This window comes from Phyllobates terribilis, unplaced genomic scaffold, assembly GCF_046119375.1.
Source record: "Phyllobates terribilis strain yellow unplaced genomic scaffold, ASM4611937v1 Scaffold_2556__1_contigs__length_124230, whole genome shotgun sequence".
Taxonomy (NCBI): domain Eukaryota; kingdom Metazoa; phylum Chordata; class Amphibia; order Anura; family Dendrobatidae; genus Phyllobates; species Phyllobates terribilis.
In genome coordinates, this window is record NW_027365313.1 from 32,042 (window position 1) to 44,407 (window position 12,366).

Sequence of the window (12,366 nt, forward strand, 5' to 3'; positions counted from 1 at the left end):
CTAGAAAGATAGCATTGCATCACATTACATGGCAATGCAATGCACAGTTGCTGAAGTTGAACCAAAATGAGCTTGTAATCTGGCTTCTGCAACTTTGAACATGAAAAATCCAATGAGGAGAAGAAAAGCAGAGCCAAAGAGTCCATCCCAAAATCCGACAAACAAGCAAAATGAACAAAAAACATTGAATTCAATTCTTTCTGATTTTAGAAACTGCATTAAAGAAGGGGTGCACCGGTCCTGGAGATACTGCAATACCAGGTCAATGCGTGGAGTGGACAGAGCAAGCTCTTTTTCCATCTCCCTGTTCTAAAAATCCATTTAATATATGGTCCCCAGATAGGGGACGTATCAGATATTAAACTGATAAGAACAGATACTACACTTGATCTTAGCCAAAAGGCCGAGAAGCGATAACCAGAATTGGTTTCAAACTACGGAGCCACCCAAGGATCCTAAAAAGTCCATTTGTGGAGATGAGCTCCTGGACTCCCGTTAAGAAGACATGTTGTCAACCTCTAGATCCCTTACATGCCTGCACTTTTCGGCTTGCTGCTGCTGCAATCCACGCGTTTTAGATCTGCATAACTCCACCTCTTTAAACACAGCACCTTCACCCCCTGCTGTTCCCACCCGCCTCAACACCGTTGGAAGGGAGGAGAACCAATTAAGGCGGGGGGTGGGGTGGAACGAGCAGCTGTCTACCCTTAGCAGGAGGGCTCCTGATTACATACCTCTCCTGCTGCTGCTGCTGCTGGCTGTCCAGCAGCAGACTGAAGGTGGCTGCTGCTGTGCACAGGTATATAAAGGCTCAGAGCCTATTATGACACGCGCAGCCAGCGTTCCATTGCCACATTCCATCTACTGCAGGCAGGATACCTGGCTGGCTGAATGTCGCTGAGAAGCTCACAGAGACCGCCATAAGCAACAGTTTAACAGAATGCCACAGACTAATCAACCAAACTTTTTGGGTTGGGTTCTCTTTTATAGTCTGCAGGCATTAAATGAAAGAAGTCAGTGTTCCAGCAGAAGGAGACAACGTTTCAGAAAAGGCATTGTAGCAAACCAAAAAAGAAATTTTAAGCGCAGCAGTGTAACCAGCGCACATACCTGTTAGCTCGGGTGAGTTTAAAAGGCTGCTGTTGATAACAAGGGCATTTGCTAAATAGATGGTGTGTGTGCAACAATATACTGAAAGGTCAATTATATTGTGCAGCTTATCTCACCACCTGTAGTTATTTAGGTGAAAGCTCCAAAATGCTTGCCTAATATGTCTGTTTATCCAAAAGGAAGTAGAAAGGGAGAGCTAGAAAGATAGCATTGCATCACATTACATGGCAATGCAATGCACAGTTGCTGAAGTTGAACCAAAATGAGCTTGTAATCTGGCTTCTGCAACTTTGAACATGAAAAATCCAATGAGGAGAAGAAAAGCAGAGCCAAAGAGTCCATCCCAAAATCCGACAAACAAGCAAAATGAACAAAAAACATTGAATTCAATTCTTTCTGATTTTAGAAACTGCATTAAAGAAGGGGTGCACCGGTCCTGGAGATACTGCAATACCAGGTCAATGCGTGGAGTGGACAGAGCAAGCTCTTTTTCCATCTCCCTGTTCTAAAAATCCATTTAATATATGGTCCCCAGATAGGGGACGTATCAGATATTAAACTGATAAGAACAGATACTACACTTGATCTTAGCCAAAAGGCCGAGAAGCGATAACCAGAATTGGTTTCAAACTACGGAGCCACCCAAGGATCCTAAAAAGTCCATTTGTGGAGATGAGCTCCTGGACTCCCGTTAAGAAGACATGTTGTCAACCTCTAGATCCCTTACATGCCTGCACTTTTCGGCTTGCTGCTGCTGCAATCCACGCGTTTTAGATCTGCATAACTCCACCTCTTTAAACACAGCACCTTCACCCCCTGCTGTTCCCACCCGCCTCAACACCGTTGGAAGGGAGGAGAACCAATTAAGGCGGGGGGTGGGGTGGAACGAGCAGCTGTCTACCCTTAGCAGGAGGGCTCCTGATTACATACCTCTCCTGCTGCTGCTGCTGCTGGCTGTCCAGCAGCAGACTGAAGGTGGCTGCTGCTGTGCACAGGTATATAAAGGCTCAGAGCCTATTATGACACGCGCAGCCAGCGTTCCATTGCCACATTCCATCTACTGCAGGCAGGATACCTGGCTGGCTGAATGTCGCTGAGAAGCTCACAGAGACCGCCATAAGCAACAGTTTAACAGAATGCCACAGACTAATCAACCAAACTTTTTGGGTTGGGTTCTCTTTTATAGTCTGCAGGCATTAAATGAAAGAAGTCAGTGTTCCAGCAGAAGGAGACAACGTTTCAGAAAAGGCATTGTAGCAAACCAAAAAAGAAATTTTAAGCGCAGCAGTGTAACCAGCGCACATACCTGTTAGCTCGGGTGAGTTTAAAAGGCTGCTGTTGATAACAAGGGCATTTGCTAAATAGATGGTGTGTGTGCAACAATATACTGAAAGGTCAATTATATTGTGCAGCTTATCTCACCACCTGTAGTTATTTAGGTGAAAGCTCCAAAATGCTTGCCTAATATGTCTGTTTATCCAAAAGGAAGTAGAAAGGGAGAGCTAGAAAGATAGCATTGCATCACATTACATGGCAATGCAATGCACAGTTGCTGAAGTTGAACCAAAATGAGCTTGTAATCTGGCTTCTGCAACTTTGAACATGAAAAATCCAATGAGGAGAAGAAAAGCAGAGCCAAAGAGTCCATCCCAAAATCCGACAAACAAGCAAAATGAACAAAAAACATTGAATTCAATTCTTTCTGATTTTAGAAACTGCATTAAAGAAGGGGTGCACCGGTCCTGGAGATACTGCAATACCAGGTCAATGCGTGGAGTGGACAGAGCAAGCTCTTTTTCCATCTCCCTGTTCTAAAAATCCATTTAATATATGGTCCCCAGATAGGGGACGTATCAGATATTAAACTGATAAGAACAGATACTACACTTGATCTTAGCCAAAAGGCCGAGAAGCGATAACCAGAATTGGTTTCAAACTACGGAGCCACCCAAGGATCCTAAAAAGTCCATTTGTGGAGATGAGCTCCTGGACTCCCGTTAAGAAGACATGTTGTCAACCTCTAGATCCCTTACATGCCTGCACTTTTCGGCTTGCTGCTGCTGCAATCCACGCGTTTTAGATCTGCATAACTCCACCTCTTTAAACACAGCACCTTCACCCCCTGCTGTTCCCACCCGCCTCAACACCGTTGGAAGGGAGGAGAACCAATTAAGGCGGGGGGTGGGGTGGAACGAGCAGCTGTCTACCCTTAGCAGGAGGGCTCCTGATTACATACCTCTCCTGCTGCTGCTGCTGCTGCTGGCTGTCCAGCAGCAGACTGAAGGTGGCTGCTGCTGTGCACAGGTATATAAAGGCTCAGAGCCTATTATGACACGCGCAGCCAGCGTTCCATTGCCACATTCCATCTACTGCAGGCAGGATACCTGGCTGGCTGAATGTCGCTGAGAAGCTCACAGAGACCGCCATAAGCAACAGTTTAACAGAATGCCACAGACTAATCAACCAAACTTTTTGGGTTGGGTTCTCTTTTATAGTCTGCAGGCATTAAATGAAAGAAGTCAGTGTTCCAGCAGAAGGAGACAACGTTTCAGAAAAGGCATTGTAGCAAACCAAAAAAGAAATTTTAAGCGCAGCAGTGTAACCAGCGCACATACCTGTTAGCTCGGGTGAGTTTAAAAGGCTGCTGTTGATAACAAGGGCATTTGCTAAATAGATGGTGTGTGTGCAACAATATACTGAAAGGTCAATTATATTGTGCAGCTTATCTCACCACCTGTAGTTATTTAGGTGAAAGCTCCAAAATGCTTGCCTAATATGTCTGTTTATCCAAAAGGAAGTAGAAAGGGAGAGCTAGAAAGATAGCATTGCATCACATTACATGGCAATGCAATGCACAGTTGCTGAAGTTGAACCAAAATGAGCTTGTAATCTGGCTTCTGCAACTTTGAACATGAAAAATCCAATGAGGAGAAGAAAAGCAGAGCCAAAGAGTCCATCCCAAAATCCGACAAACAAGCAAAATGAACAAAAAACATTGAATTCAATTCTTTCTGATTTTAGAAACTGCATTAAAGAAGGGGTGCACCGGTCCTGGAGATACTGCAATACCAGGTCAATGCGTGGAGTGGACAGAGCAAGCTCTTTTTCCATCTCCCTGTTCTAAAAATCCATTTAATATATGGTCCCCAGATAGGGGACGTATCAGATATTAAACTGATAAGAACAGATACTACACTTGATCTTAGCCAAAAGGCCGAGAAGCGATAACCAGAATTGGTTTCAAACTACGGAGCCACCCAAGGATCCTAAAAAGTCCATTTGTGGAGATGAGCTCCTGGACTCCCGTTAAGAAGACATGTTGTCAACCTCTAGATCCCTTACATGCCTGCACTTTTCGGCTTGCTGCTGCTGCAATCCACGCGTTTTAGATCTGCATAACTCCACCTCTTTAAACACAGCACCTTCACCCCCTGCTGTTCCCACCCGCCTCAACACCGTTGGAAGGGAGGAGAACCAATTAAGGCGGGGGGTGGGGTGGAACGAGCAGCTGTCTACCCTTAGCAGGAGGGCTCCTGATTACATACCTCTCCTGCTGCTGCTGCTGCTGGCTGTCCAGCAGCAGACTGAAGGTGGCTGCTGCTGTGCACAGGTATATAAAGGCTCAGAGCCTATTATGACACGCGCAGCCAGCGTTCCATTGCCACATTCCATCTACTGCAGGCAGGATACCTGGCTGGCTGAATGTCGCTGAGAAGCTCACAGAGACCGCCATAAGCAACAGTTTAACAGAATGCCACAGACTAATCAACCAAACTTTTTGGGTTGGGTTCTCTTTTATAGTCTGCAGGCATTAAATGAAAGAAGTCAGTGTTCCAGCAGAAGGAGACAACGTTTCAGAAAAGGCATTGTAGCAAACCAAAAAAGAAATTTTAAGCGCAGCAGTGTAACCAGCGCACATACCTGTTAGCTCGGGTGAGTTTAAAAGGCTGCTGTTGATAACAAGGGCATTTGCTAAATAGATGGTGTGTGTGCAACAATATACTGAAAGGTCAATTATATTGTGGAGCTTATCTCACCACCTGTAGTTATTTAGGTGAAAGCTCCAAAATGCTTGCCTAATATGTCTGTTTATCCAAAAGGAAGTAGAAAGGGAGAGCTAGAAAGATAGCATTGCATCACATTACATGGCAATGCAATGCACAGTTGCTGAAGTTGAACCAAAATGAGCTTGTAATCTGGCTTCTGCAACTTTGAACATGAAAAATCCAATGAGGAGAAGAAAAGCAGAGCCAAAGAGTCCATCCCAAAATCCGACAAACAAGCAAAATGAACAAAAAACATTGAATTCAATTCTTTCTGATTTTAGAAACTGCATTAAAGAAGGGGTGCACCGGTCCTGGAGATACTGCAATACCAGGTCAATGCGTGGAGTGGACAGAGCAAGCTCTTTTTCCATCTCCCTGTTCTAAAAATCCATTTAATATATGGTCCCCAGATAGGGGACGTATCAGATATTAAACTGATAAGAACAGATACTACACTTGATCTTAGCCAAAAGGCCGAGAAGCGATAACCAGAATTGGTTTCAAACTACGGAGCCACCCAAGGATCCTAAAAAGTCCATTTGTGGAGATGAGCTCCTGGACTCCCGTTAAGAAGACATGTTGTCAACCTCTAGATCCCTTACATGCCTGCACTTTTCGGCTTGCTGCTGCTGCAATCCACGCGTTTTAGATCTGCATAACTCCACCTCTTTAAACACAGCACCTTCACCCCCTGCTGTTCCCACCCGCCTCAACACCGTTGGAAGGGAGGAGAACCAATTAAGGCGGGGGGTGGGGTGGAACGAGCAGCTGTCTACCCTTAGCAGGAGGGCTCCTGATTACATACCTCTCCTGCTGCTGCTGCTGCTGGCTGTCCAGCAGCAGACTGAAGGTGGCTGCTGCTGTGCACAGGTATATAAAGGCTCAGAGCCTATTATGACACGCGCAGCCAGCGTTCCATTGCCACATTCCATCTACTGCAGGCAGGATACCTGGCTGGCTGAATGTCGCTGAGAAGCTCACAGAGACCGCCATAAGCAACAGTTTAACAGAATGCCACAGACTAATCAACCAAACTTTTTGGGTTGGGTTCTCTTTTATAGTCTGCAGGCATTAAATGAAAGAAGTCAGTGTTCCAGCAGAAGGAGACAACGTTTCAGAAAAGGCATTGTAGCAAACCAAAAAAGAAATTTTAAGCGCAGCAGTGTAACCAGCGCACATACCTGTTAGCTCGGGTGAGTTTAAAAGGCTGCTGTTGATAACAAGGGCATTTGCTAAATAGATGGTGTGTGTGCAACAATATACTGAAAGGTCAATTATATTGTGGAGCTTATCTCACCACCTGTAGTTATTTAGGTGAAAGCTCCAAAATGCTTGCCTAATATGTCTGTTTATCCAAAAGGAAGTAGAAAGGGAGAGCTAGAAAGATAGCATTGCATCACATTACATGGCAATGCAATGCACAGTTGCTGAAGTTGAACCAAAATGAGCTTGTAATCTGGCTTCTGCAACTTTGAACATGAAAAATCCAATGAGGAGAAGAAAAGCAGAGCCAAAGAGTCCATCCCAAAATCCGACAAACAAGCAAAATGAACAAAAAACATTGAATTCAATTCTTTCTGATTTTAGAAACTGCATTAAAGAAGGGGTGCACCGGTCCTGGAGATACTGCAATACCAGGTCAATGCGTGGAGTGGACAGAGCAAGCTCTTTTTCCATCTCCCTGTTCTAAAAATCCATTTAATATATGGTCCCCAGATAGGGGACGTATCAGATATTAAACTGATAAGAACAGATACTACACTTGATCTTAGCCAAAAGGCCGAGAAGCGATAACCAGAATTGGTTTCAAACTACGGAGCCACCCAAGGATCCTAAAAAGTCCATTTGTGGAGATGAGCTCCTGGACTCCCGTTAAGAAGACATGTTGTCAACCTCTAGATCCCTTACATGCCTGCACTTTTCGGCTTGCTGCTGCTGCAATCCACGCGTTTTAGATCTGCATAACTCCACCTCTTTAAACACAGCACCTTCACCCCCTGCTGTTCCCACCCGCCTCAACACCGTTGGAAGGGAGGAGAACCAATTAAGGCGGGGGGTGGGGTGGAACGAGCAGCTGTCTACCCTTAGCAGGAGGGCTCCTGATTACATACCTCTCCTGCTGCTGCTGCTGCTGGCTGTCCAGCAGCAGACTGAAGGTGGCTGCTGCTGTGCACAGGTATATAAAGGCTCAGAGCCTATTATGACACGCGCAGCCAGCGTTCCATTGCCACATTCCATCTACTGCAGGCAGGATACCTGGCTGGCTGAATGTCGCTGAGAAGCTCACAGAGACCGCCATAAGCAACAGTTTAACAGAATGCCACAGACTAATCAACCAAACTTTTTGGGTTGGGTTCTCTTTTATAGTCTGCAGGCATTAAATGAAAGAAGTCAGTGTTCCAGCAGAAGGAGACAACGTTTCAGAAAAGGCATTGTAGCAAACCAAAAAAGAAATTTTAAGCGCAGCAGTGTAACCAGCGCACATACCTGTTAGCTCGGGTGAGTTTAAAAGGCTGCTGTTGATAACAAGGGCATTTGCTAAATAGATGGTGTGTGTGCAACAATATACTGAAAGGTCAATTATATTGTGCAGCTTATCTCACCACCTGTAGTTATTTAGGTGAAAGCTCCAAAATGCTTGCCTAATATGTCTGTTTATCCAAAAGGAAGTAGAAAGGGAGAGCTAGAAAGATAGCATTGCATCACATTACATGGCAATGCAATGCACAGTTGCTGAAGTTGAACCAAAATGAGCTTGTAATCTGGCTTCTGCAACTTTGAACATGAAAAATCCAATGAGGAGAAGAAAAGCAGAGCCAAAGAGTCCATCCCAAAATCCGACAAACAAGCAAAATGAACAAAAAACATTGAATTCAATTCTTTCTGATTTTAGAAACTGCATTAAAGAAGGGGTGCACCGGTCCTGGAGATACTGCAATACCAGGTCAATGCGTGGAGTGGACAGAGCAAGCTCTTTTTCCATCTCCCTGTTCTAAAAATCCATTTAATATATGGTCCCCAGATAGGGGACGTATCAGATATTAAACTGATAAGAACAGATACTACACTTGATCTTAGCCAAAAGGCCGAGAAGCGATAACCAGAATTGGTTTCAAACTACGGAGCCACCCAAGGATCCTAAAAAGTCCATTTGTGGAGATGAGCTCCTGGACTCCCGTTAAGAAGACATGTTGTCAACCTCTAGATCCCTTACATGCCTGCACTTTTCGGCTTGCTGCTGCTGCAATCCACGCGTTTTAGATCTGCATAACTCCACCTCTTTAAACACAGCACCTTCACCCCCTGCTGTTCCCACCCGCCTCAACACCGTTGGAAGGGAGGAGAACCAATTAAGGCGGGGGGTGGGGTGGAACGAGCAGCTGTCTACCCTTAGCAGGAGGGCTCCTGATTACATACCTCTCCTGCTGCTGCTGCTGCTGCTGGCTGTCCAGCAGCAGACTGAAGGTGGCTGCTGCTGTGCACAGGTATATAAAGGCTCAGAGCCTATTATGACACGCGCAGCCAGCGTTCCATTGCCACATTCCATCTACTGCAGGCAGGATACCTGGCTGGCTGAATGTCGCTGAGAAGCTCACAGAGACCGCCATAAGCAACAGTTTAACAGAATGCCACAGACTAATCAACCAAACTTTTTGGGTTGGGTTCTCTTTTATAGTCTGCAGGCATTAAATGAAAGAAGTCAGTGTTCCAGCAGAAGGAGACAACGTTTCAGAAAAGGCATTGTAGCAAACCAAAAAAGAAATTTTAAGCGCAGCAGTGTAACCAGCGCACATACCTGTTAGCTCGGGTGAGTTTAAAAGGCTGCTGTTGATAACAAGGGCATTTGCTAAATAGATGGTGTGTGTGCAACAATATACTGAAAGGTCAATTATATTGTGCAGCTTATCTCACCACCTGTAGTTATTTAGGTGAAAGCTCCAAAATGCTTGCCTAATATGTCTGTTTATCCAAAAGGAAGTAGAAAGGGAGAGCTAGAAAGATAGCATTGCATCACATTACATGGCAATGCAATGCACAGTTGCTGAAGTTGAACCAAAATGAGCTTGTAATCTGGCTTCTGCAACTTTGAACATGAAAAATCCAATGAGGAGAAGAAAAGCAGAGCCAAAGAGTCCATCCCAAAATCCGACAAACAAGCAAAATGAACAAAAAACATTGAATTCAATTCTTTCTGATTTTAGAAACTGCATTAAAGAAGGGGTGCACCGGTCCTGGAGATACTGCAATACCAGGTCAATGCGTGGAGTGGACAGAGCAAGCTCTTTTTCCATCTCCCTGTTCTAAAAATCCATTTAATATATGGTCCCCAGATAGGGGACGTATCAGATATTAAACTGATAAGAACAGATACTACACTTGATCTTAGCCAAAAGGCCGAGAAGCGATAACCAGAATTGGTTTCAAACTACGGAGCCACCCAAGGATCCTAAAAAGTCCATTTGTGGAGATGAGCTCCTGGACTCCCGTTAAGAAGACATGTTGTCAACCTCTAGATCCCTTACATGCCTGCACTTTTCGGCTTGCTGCTGCTGCAATCCACGCGTTTTAGATCTGCATAACTCCACCTCTTTAAACACAGCACCTTCACCCCCTGCTGTTCCCACCCGCCTCAACACCGTTGGAAGGGAGGAGAACCAATTAAGGCGGGGGGTGGGGTGGAACGAGCAGCTGTCTACCCTTAGCAGGAGGGCTCCTGATTACATACCTCTCCTGCTGCTGCTGCTGCTGGCTGTCCAGCAGCAGACTGAAGGTGGCTGCTGCTGTGCACAGGTATATAAAGGCTCAGAGCCTATTATGACACGCGCAGCCAGCGTTCCATTGCCACATTCCATCTACTGCAGGCAGGATACCTGGCTGGCTGAATGTCGCTGAGAAGCTCACAGAGACCGCCATAAGCAACAGTTTAACAGAATGCCACAGACTAATCAACCAAACTTTTTGGGTTGGGTTCTCTTTTATAGTCTGCAGGCATTAAATGAAAGAAGTCAGTGTTCCAGCAGAAGGAGACAACGTTTCAGAAAAGGCATTGTAGCAAACCAAAAAAGAAATTTTAAGCGCAGCAGTGTAACCAGCGCACATACCTGTTAGCTCGGGTGAGTTTAAAAGGCTGCTGTTGATAACAAGGGCATTTGCTAAATAGATGGTGTGTGTGCAACAATATACTGAAAGGTCAATTATATTGTGGAGCTTATCTCACCACCTGTAGTTATTTAGGTGAAAGCTCCAAAATGCTTGCCTAATATGTCTGTTTATCCAAAAGGAAGTAGAAAGGGAGAGCTAGAAAGATAGCATTGCATCACATTACATGGCAATGCAATGCACAGTTGCTGAAGTTGAACCAAAATGAGCTTGTAATCTGGCTTCTGCAACTTTGAACATGAAAAATCCAATGAGGAGAAGAAAAGCAGAGCCAAAGAGTCCATCCCAAAATCCGACAAACAAGCAAAATGAACAAAAAACATTGAATTCAATTCTTTCTGATTTTAGAAACTGCATTAAAGAAGGGGTGCACCGGTCCTGGAGATACTGCAATACCAGGTCAATGCGTGGAGTGGACAGAGCAAGCTCTTTTTCCATCTCCCTGTTCTAAAAATCCATTTAATATATGGTCCCCAGATAGGGGACGTATCAGATATTAAACTGATAAGAACAGATACTACACTTGATCTTAGCCAAAAGGCCGAGAAGCGATAACCAGAATTGGTTTCAAACTACGGAGCCACCCAAGGATCCTAAAAAGTCCATTTGTGGAGATGAGCTCCTGGACTCCCGTTAAGAAGACATGTTGTCAACCTCTAGATCCCTTACATGCCTGCACTTTTCGGCTTGCTGCTGCTGCAATCCACGCGTTTTAGATCTGCATAACTCCACCTCTTTAAACACAGCACCTTCACCCCCTGCTGTTCCCACCCGCCTCAACACCGTTGGAAGGGAGGAGAACCAATTAAGGCGGGGGGTGGGGTGGAACGAGCAGCTGTCTACCCTTAGCAGGAGGGCTCCTGATTACATACCTCTCCTGCTGCTGCTGCTGCTGGCTGTCCAGCAGCAGACTGAAGGTGGCTGCTGCTGTGCACAGGTATATAAAGGCTCAGAGCCTATTATGACACGCGCAGCCAGCGTTCCATTGCCACATTCCATCTACTGCAGGCAGGATACCTGGCTGGCTGAATGTCGCTGAGAAGCTCACAGAGACCGCCATAAGCAACAGTTTAACAGAATGCCACAGACTAATCAACCAAACTTTTTGGGTTGGGTTCTCTTTTATAGTCTGCAGGCATTAAATGAAAGAAGTCAGTGTTCCAGCAGAAGGAGACAACGTTTCAGAAAAGGCATTGTAGCAAACCAAAAAAGAAATTTTAAGCGCAGCAGTGTAACCAGCGCACATACCTGTTAGCTCGGGTGAGTTTAAAAGGCTGCTGTTGATAACAAGGGCATTTGCTAAATAGATGGTGTGTGTGCAACAATATACTGAAAGGTCAATTATATTGTGGAGCTTATCTCACCACCTGTAGTTATTTAGGTGAAAGCTCCAAAATGCTTGCCTAATATGTCTGTTTATCCAAAAGGAAGTAGAAAGGGAGAGCTAGAAAGATAGCATTGCATCACATTACATGGCAATGCAATGCACAGTTGCTGAAGTTGAACCAAAATGAGCTTGTAATCTGGCTTCTGCAACTTTGAACATGAAAAATCCAATGAGGAGAAGAAAAGCAGAGCCAAAGAGTCCATCCCAAAATCCGACAAACAAGCAAAATGAACAAAAAACATTGAATTCAATTCTTTCTGATTTTAGAAACTGCATTAAAGAAGGGGTGCACCGGTCCTGGAGATACTGCAATACCAGGTCAATGCGTGGAGTGGACAGAGCAAGCTCTTTTTCCATCTCCCTGTTCTAAAAATCCATTTAATATATGGTCCCCAGATAGGGGACGTATCAGATATTAAACTGATAAGAACAGATACTACACTTGATCTTAGCCAAAAGGCCGAGAAGCGATAACCAGAATTGGTTTCAAACTACGGAGCCACCCAAGGATCCTAAAAAGTCCATTTGTGGAGATGAGCTCCTGGACTCCCGTTAAGAAGACATGTTGTCAACCTCTAGATCCCTTACATGCCTGCACTTTTCGGCTTGCTGCTGCTGCAATCCACGCGTTTTAGATCTGCATAACTCCACCTCTTTAAACAC

General features: G+C 45.0%; 10 non-coding genes across 10 annotated transcripts; all 10 read right to left on the minus strand.

The window, feature by feature from the left end:
* Positions 1–224: 224 nt before the first annotated feature.
* LOC141246501 (U2 spliceosomal RNA) lies at positions 225–415 on the minus strand. Its single transcript, XR_012310081.1, has one exon. It is a non-coding gene; the product is annotated as a U2 spliceosomal RNA (small nuclear RNA).
* A 1,115-nt stretch (positions 416–1,530) lies between these two features.
* Positions 1,531–1,721, minus strand: LOC141246502 (U2 spliceosomal RNA). The gene has a single exon (XR_012310082.1). It is a non-coding gene; the product is annotated as a U2 spliceosomal RNA (small nuclear RNA).
* A 1,115-nt stretch (positions 1,722–2,836) lies between these two features.
* LOC141246504 (U2 spliceosomal RNA) lies at positions 2,837–3,027 on the minus strand. Its single transcript, XR_012310084.1, has one exon. It is a non-coding gene; the product is annotated as a U2 spliceosomal RNA (small nuclear RNA).
* A 1,118-nt stretch (positions 3,028–4,145) lies between these two features.
* LOC141246505 (U2 spliceosomal RNA) lies at positions 4,146–4,336 on the minus strand. The gene has a single exon (XR_012310085.1). It is a non-coding gene; the product is annotated as a U2 spliceosomal RNA (small nuclear RNA).
* Positions 4,337–5,451: 1,115 nt separating this feature from the next.
* LOC141246506 (U2 spliceosomal RNA) lies at positions 5,452–5,642 on the minus strand. Its single transcript, XR_012310086.1, has one exon. It is a non-coding gene; the product is annotated as a U2 spliceosomal RNA (small nuclear RNA).
* A 1,115-nt stretch (positions 5,643–6,757) lies between these two features.
* LOC141246507 (U2 spliceosomal RNA) lies at positions 6,758–6,948 on the minus strand. Its single transcript, XR_012310087.1, has one exon. It is a non-coding gene; the product is annotated as a U2 spliceosomal RNA (small nuclear RNA).
* Positions 6,949–8,063: 1,115 nt separating this feature from the next.
* On the minus strand, positions 8,064–8,254 carry LOC141246508 (U2 spliceosomal RNA). Its single transcript, XR_012310088.1, has one exon. It is a non-coding gene; the product is annotated as a U2 spliceosomal RNA (small nuclear RNA).
* Positions 8,255–9,372: 1,118 nt separating this feature from the next.
* LOC141246509 (U2 spliceosomal RNA) lies at positions 9,373–9,563 on the minus strand. The gene has a single exon (XR_012310089.1). It is a non-coding gene; the product is annotated as a U2 spliceosomal RNA (small nuclear RNA).
* Positions 9,564–10,678: 1,115 nt separating this feature from the next.
* Positions 10,679–10,869, minus strand: LOC141246510 (U2 spliceosomal RNA). The gene has a single exon (XR_012310090.1). It is a non-coding gene; the product is annotated as a U2 spliceosomal RNA (small nuclear RNA).
* A 1,115-nt stretch (positions 10,870–11,984) lies between these two features.
* On the minus strand, positions 11,985–12,175 carry LOC141246511 (U2 spliceosomal RNA). The gene has a single exon (XR_012310091.1). It is a non-coding gene; the product is annotated as a U2 spliceosomal RNA (small nuclear RNA).
* Positions 12,176–12,366: the final 191 nt, after the last annotated feature.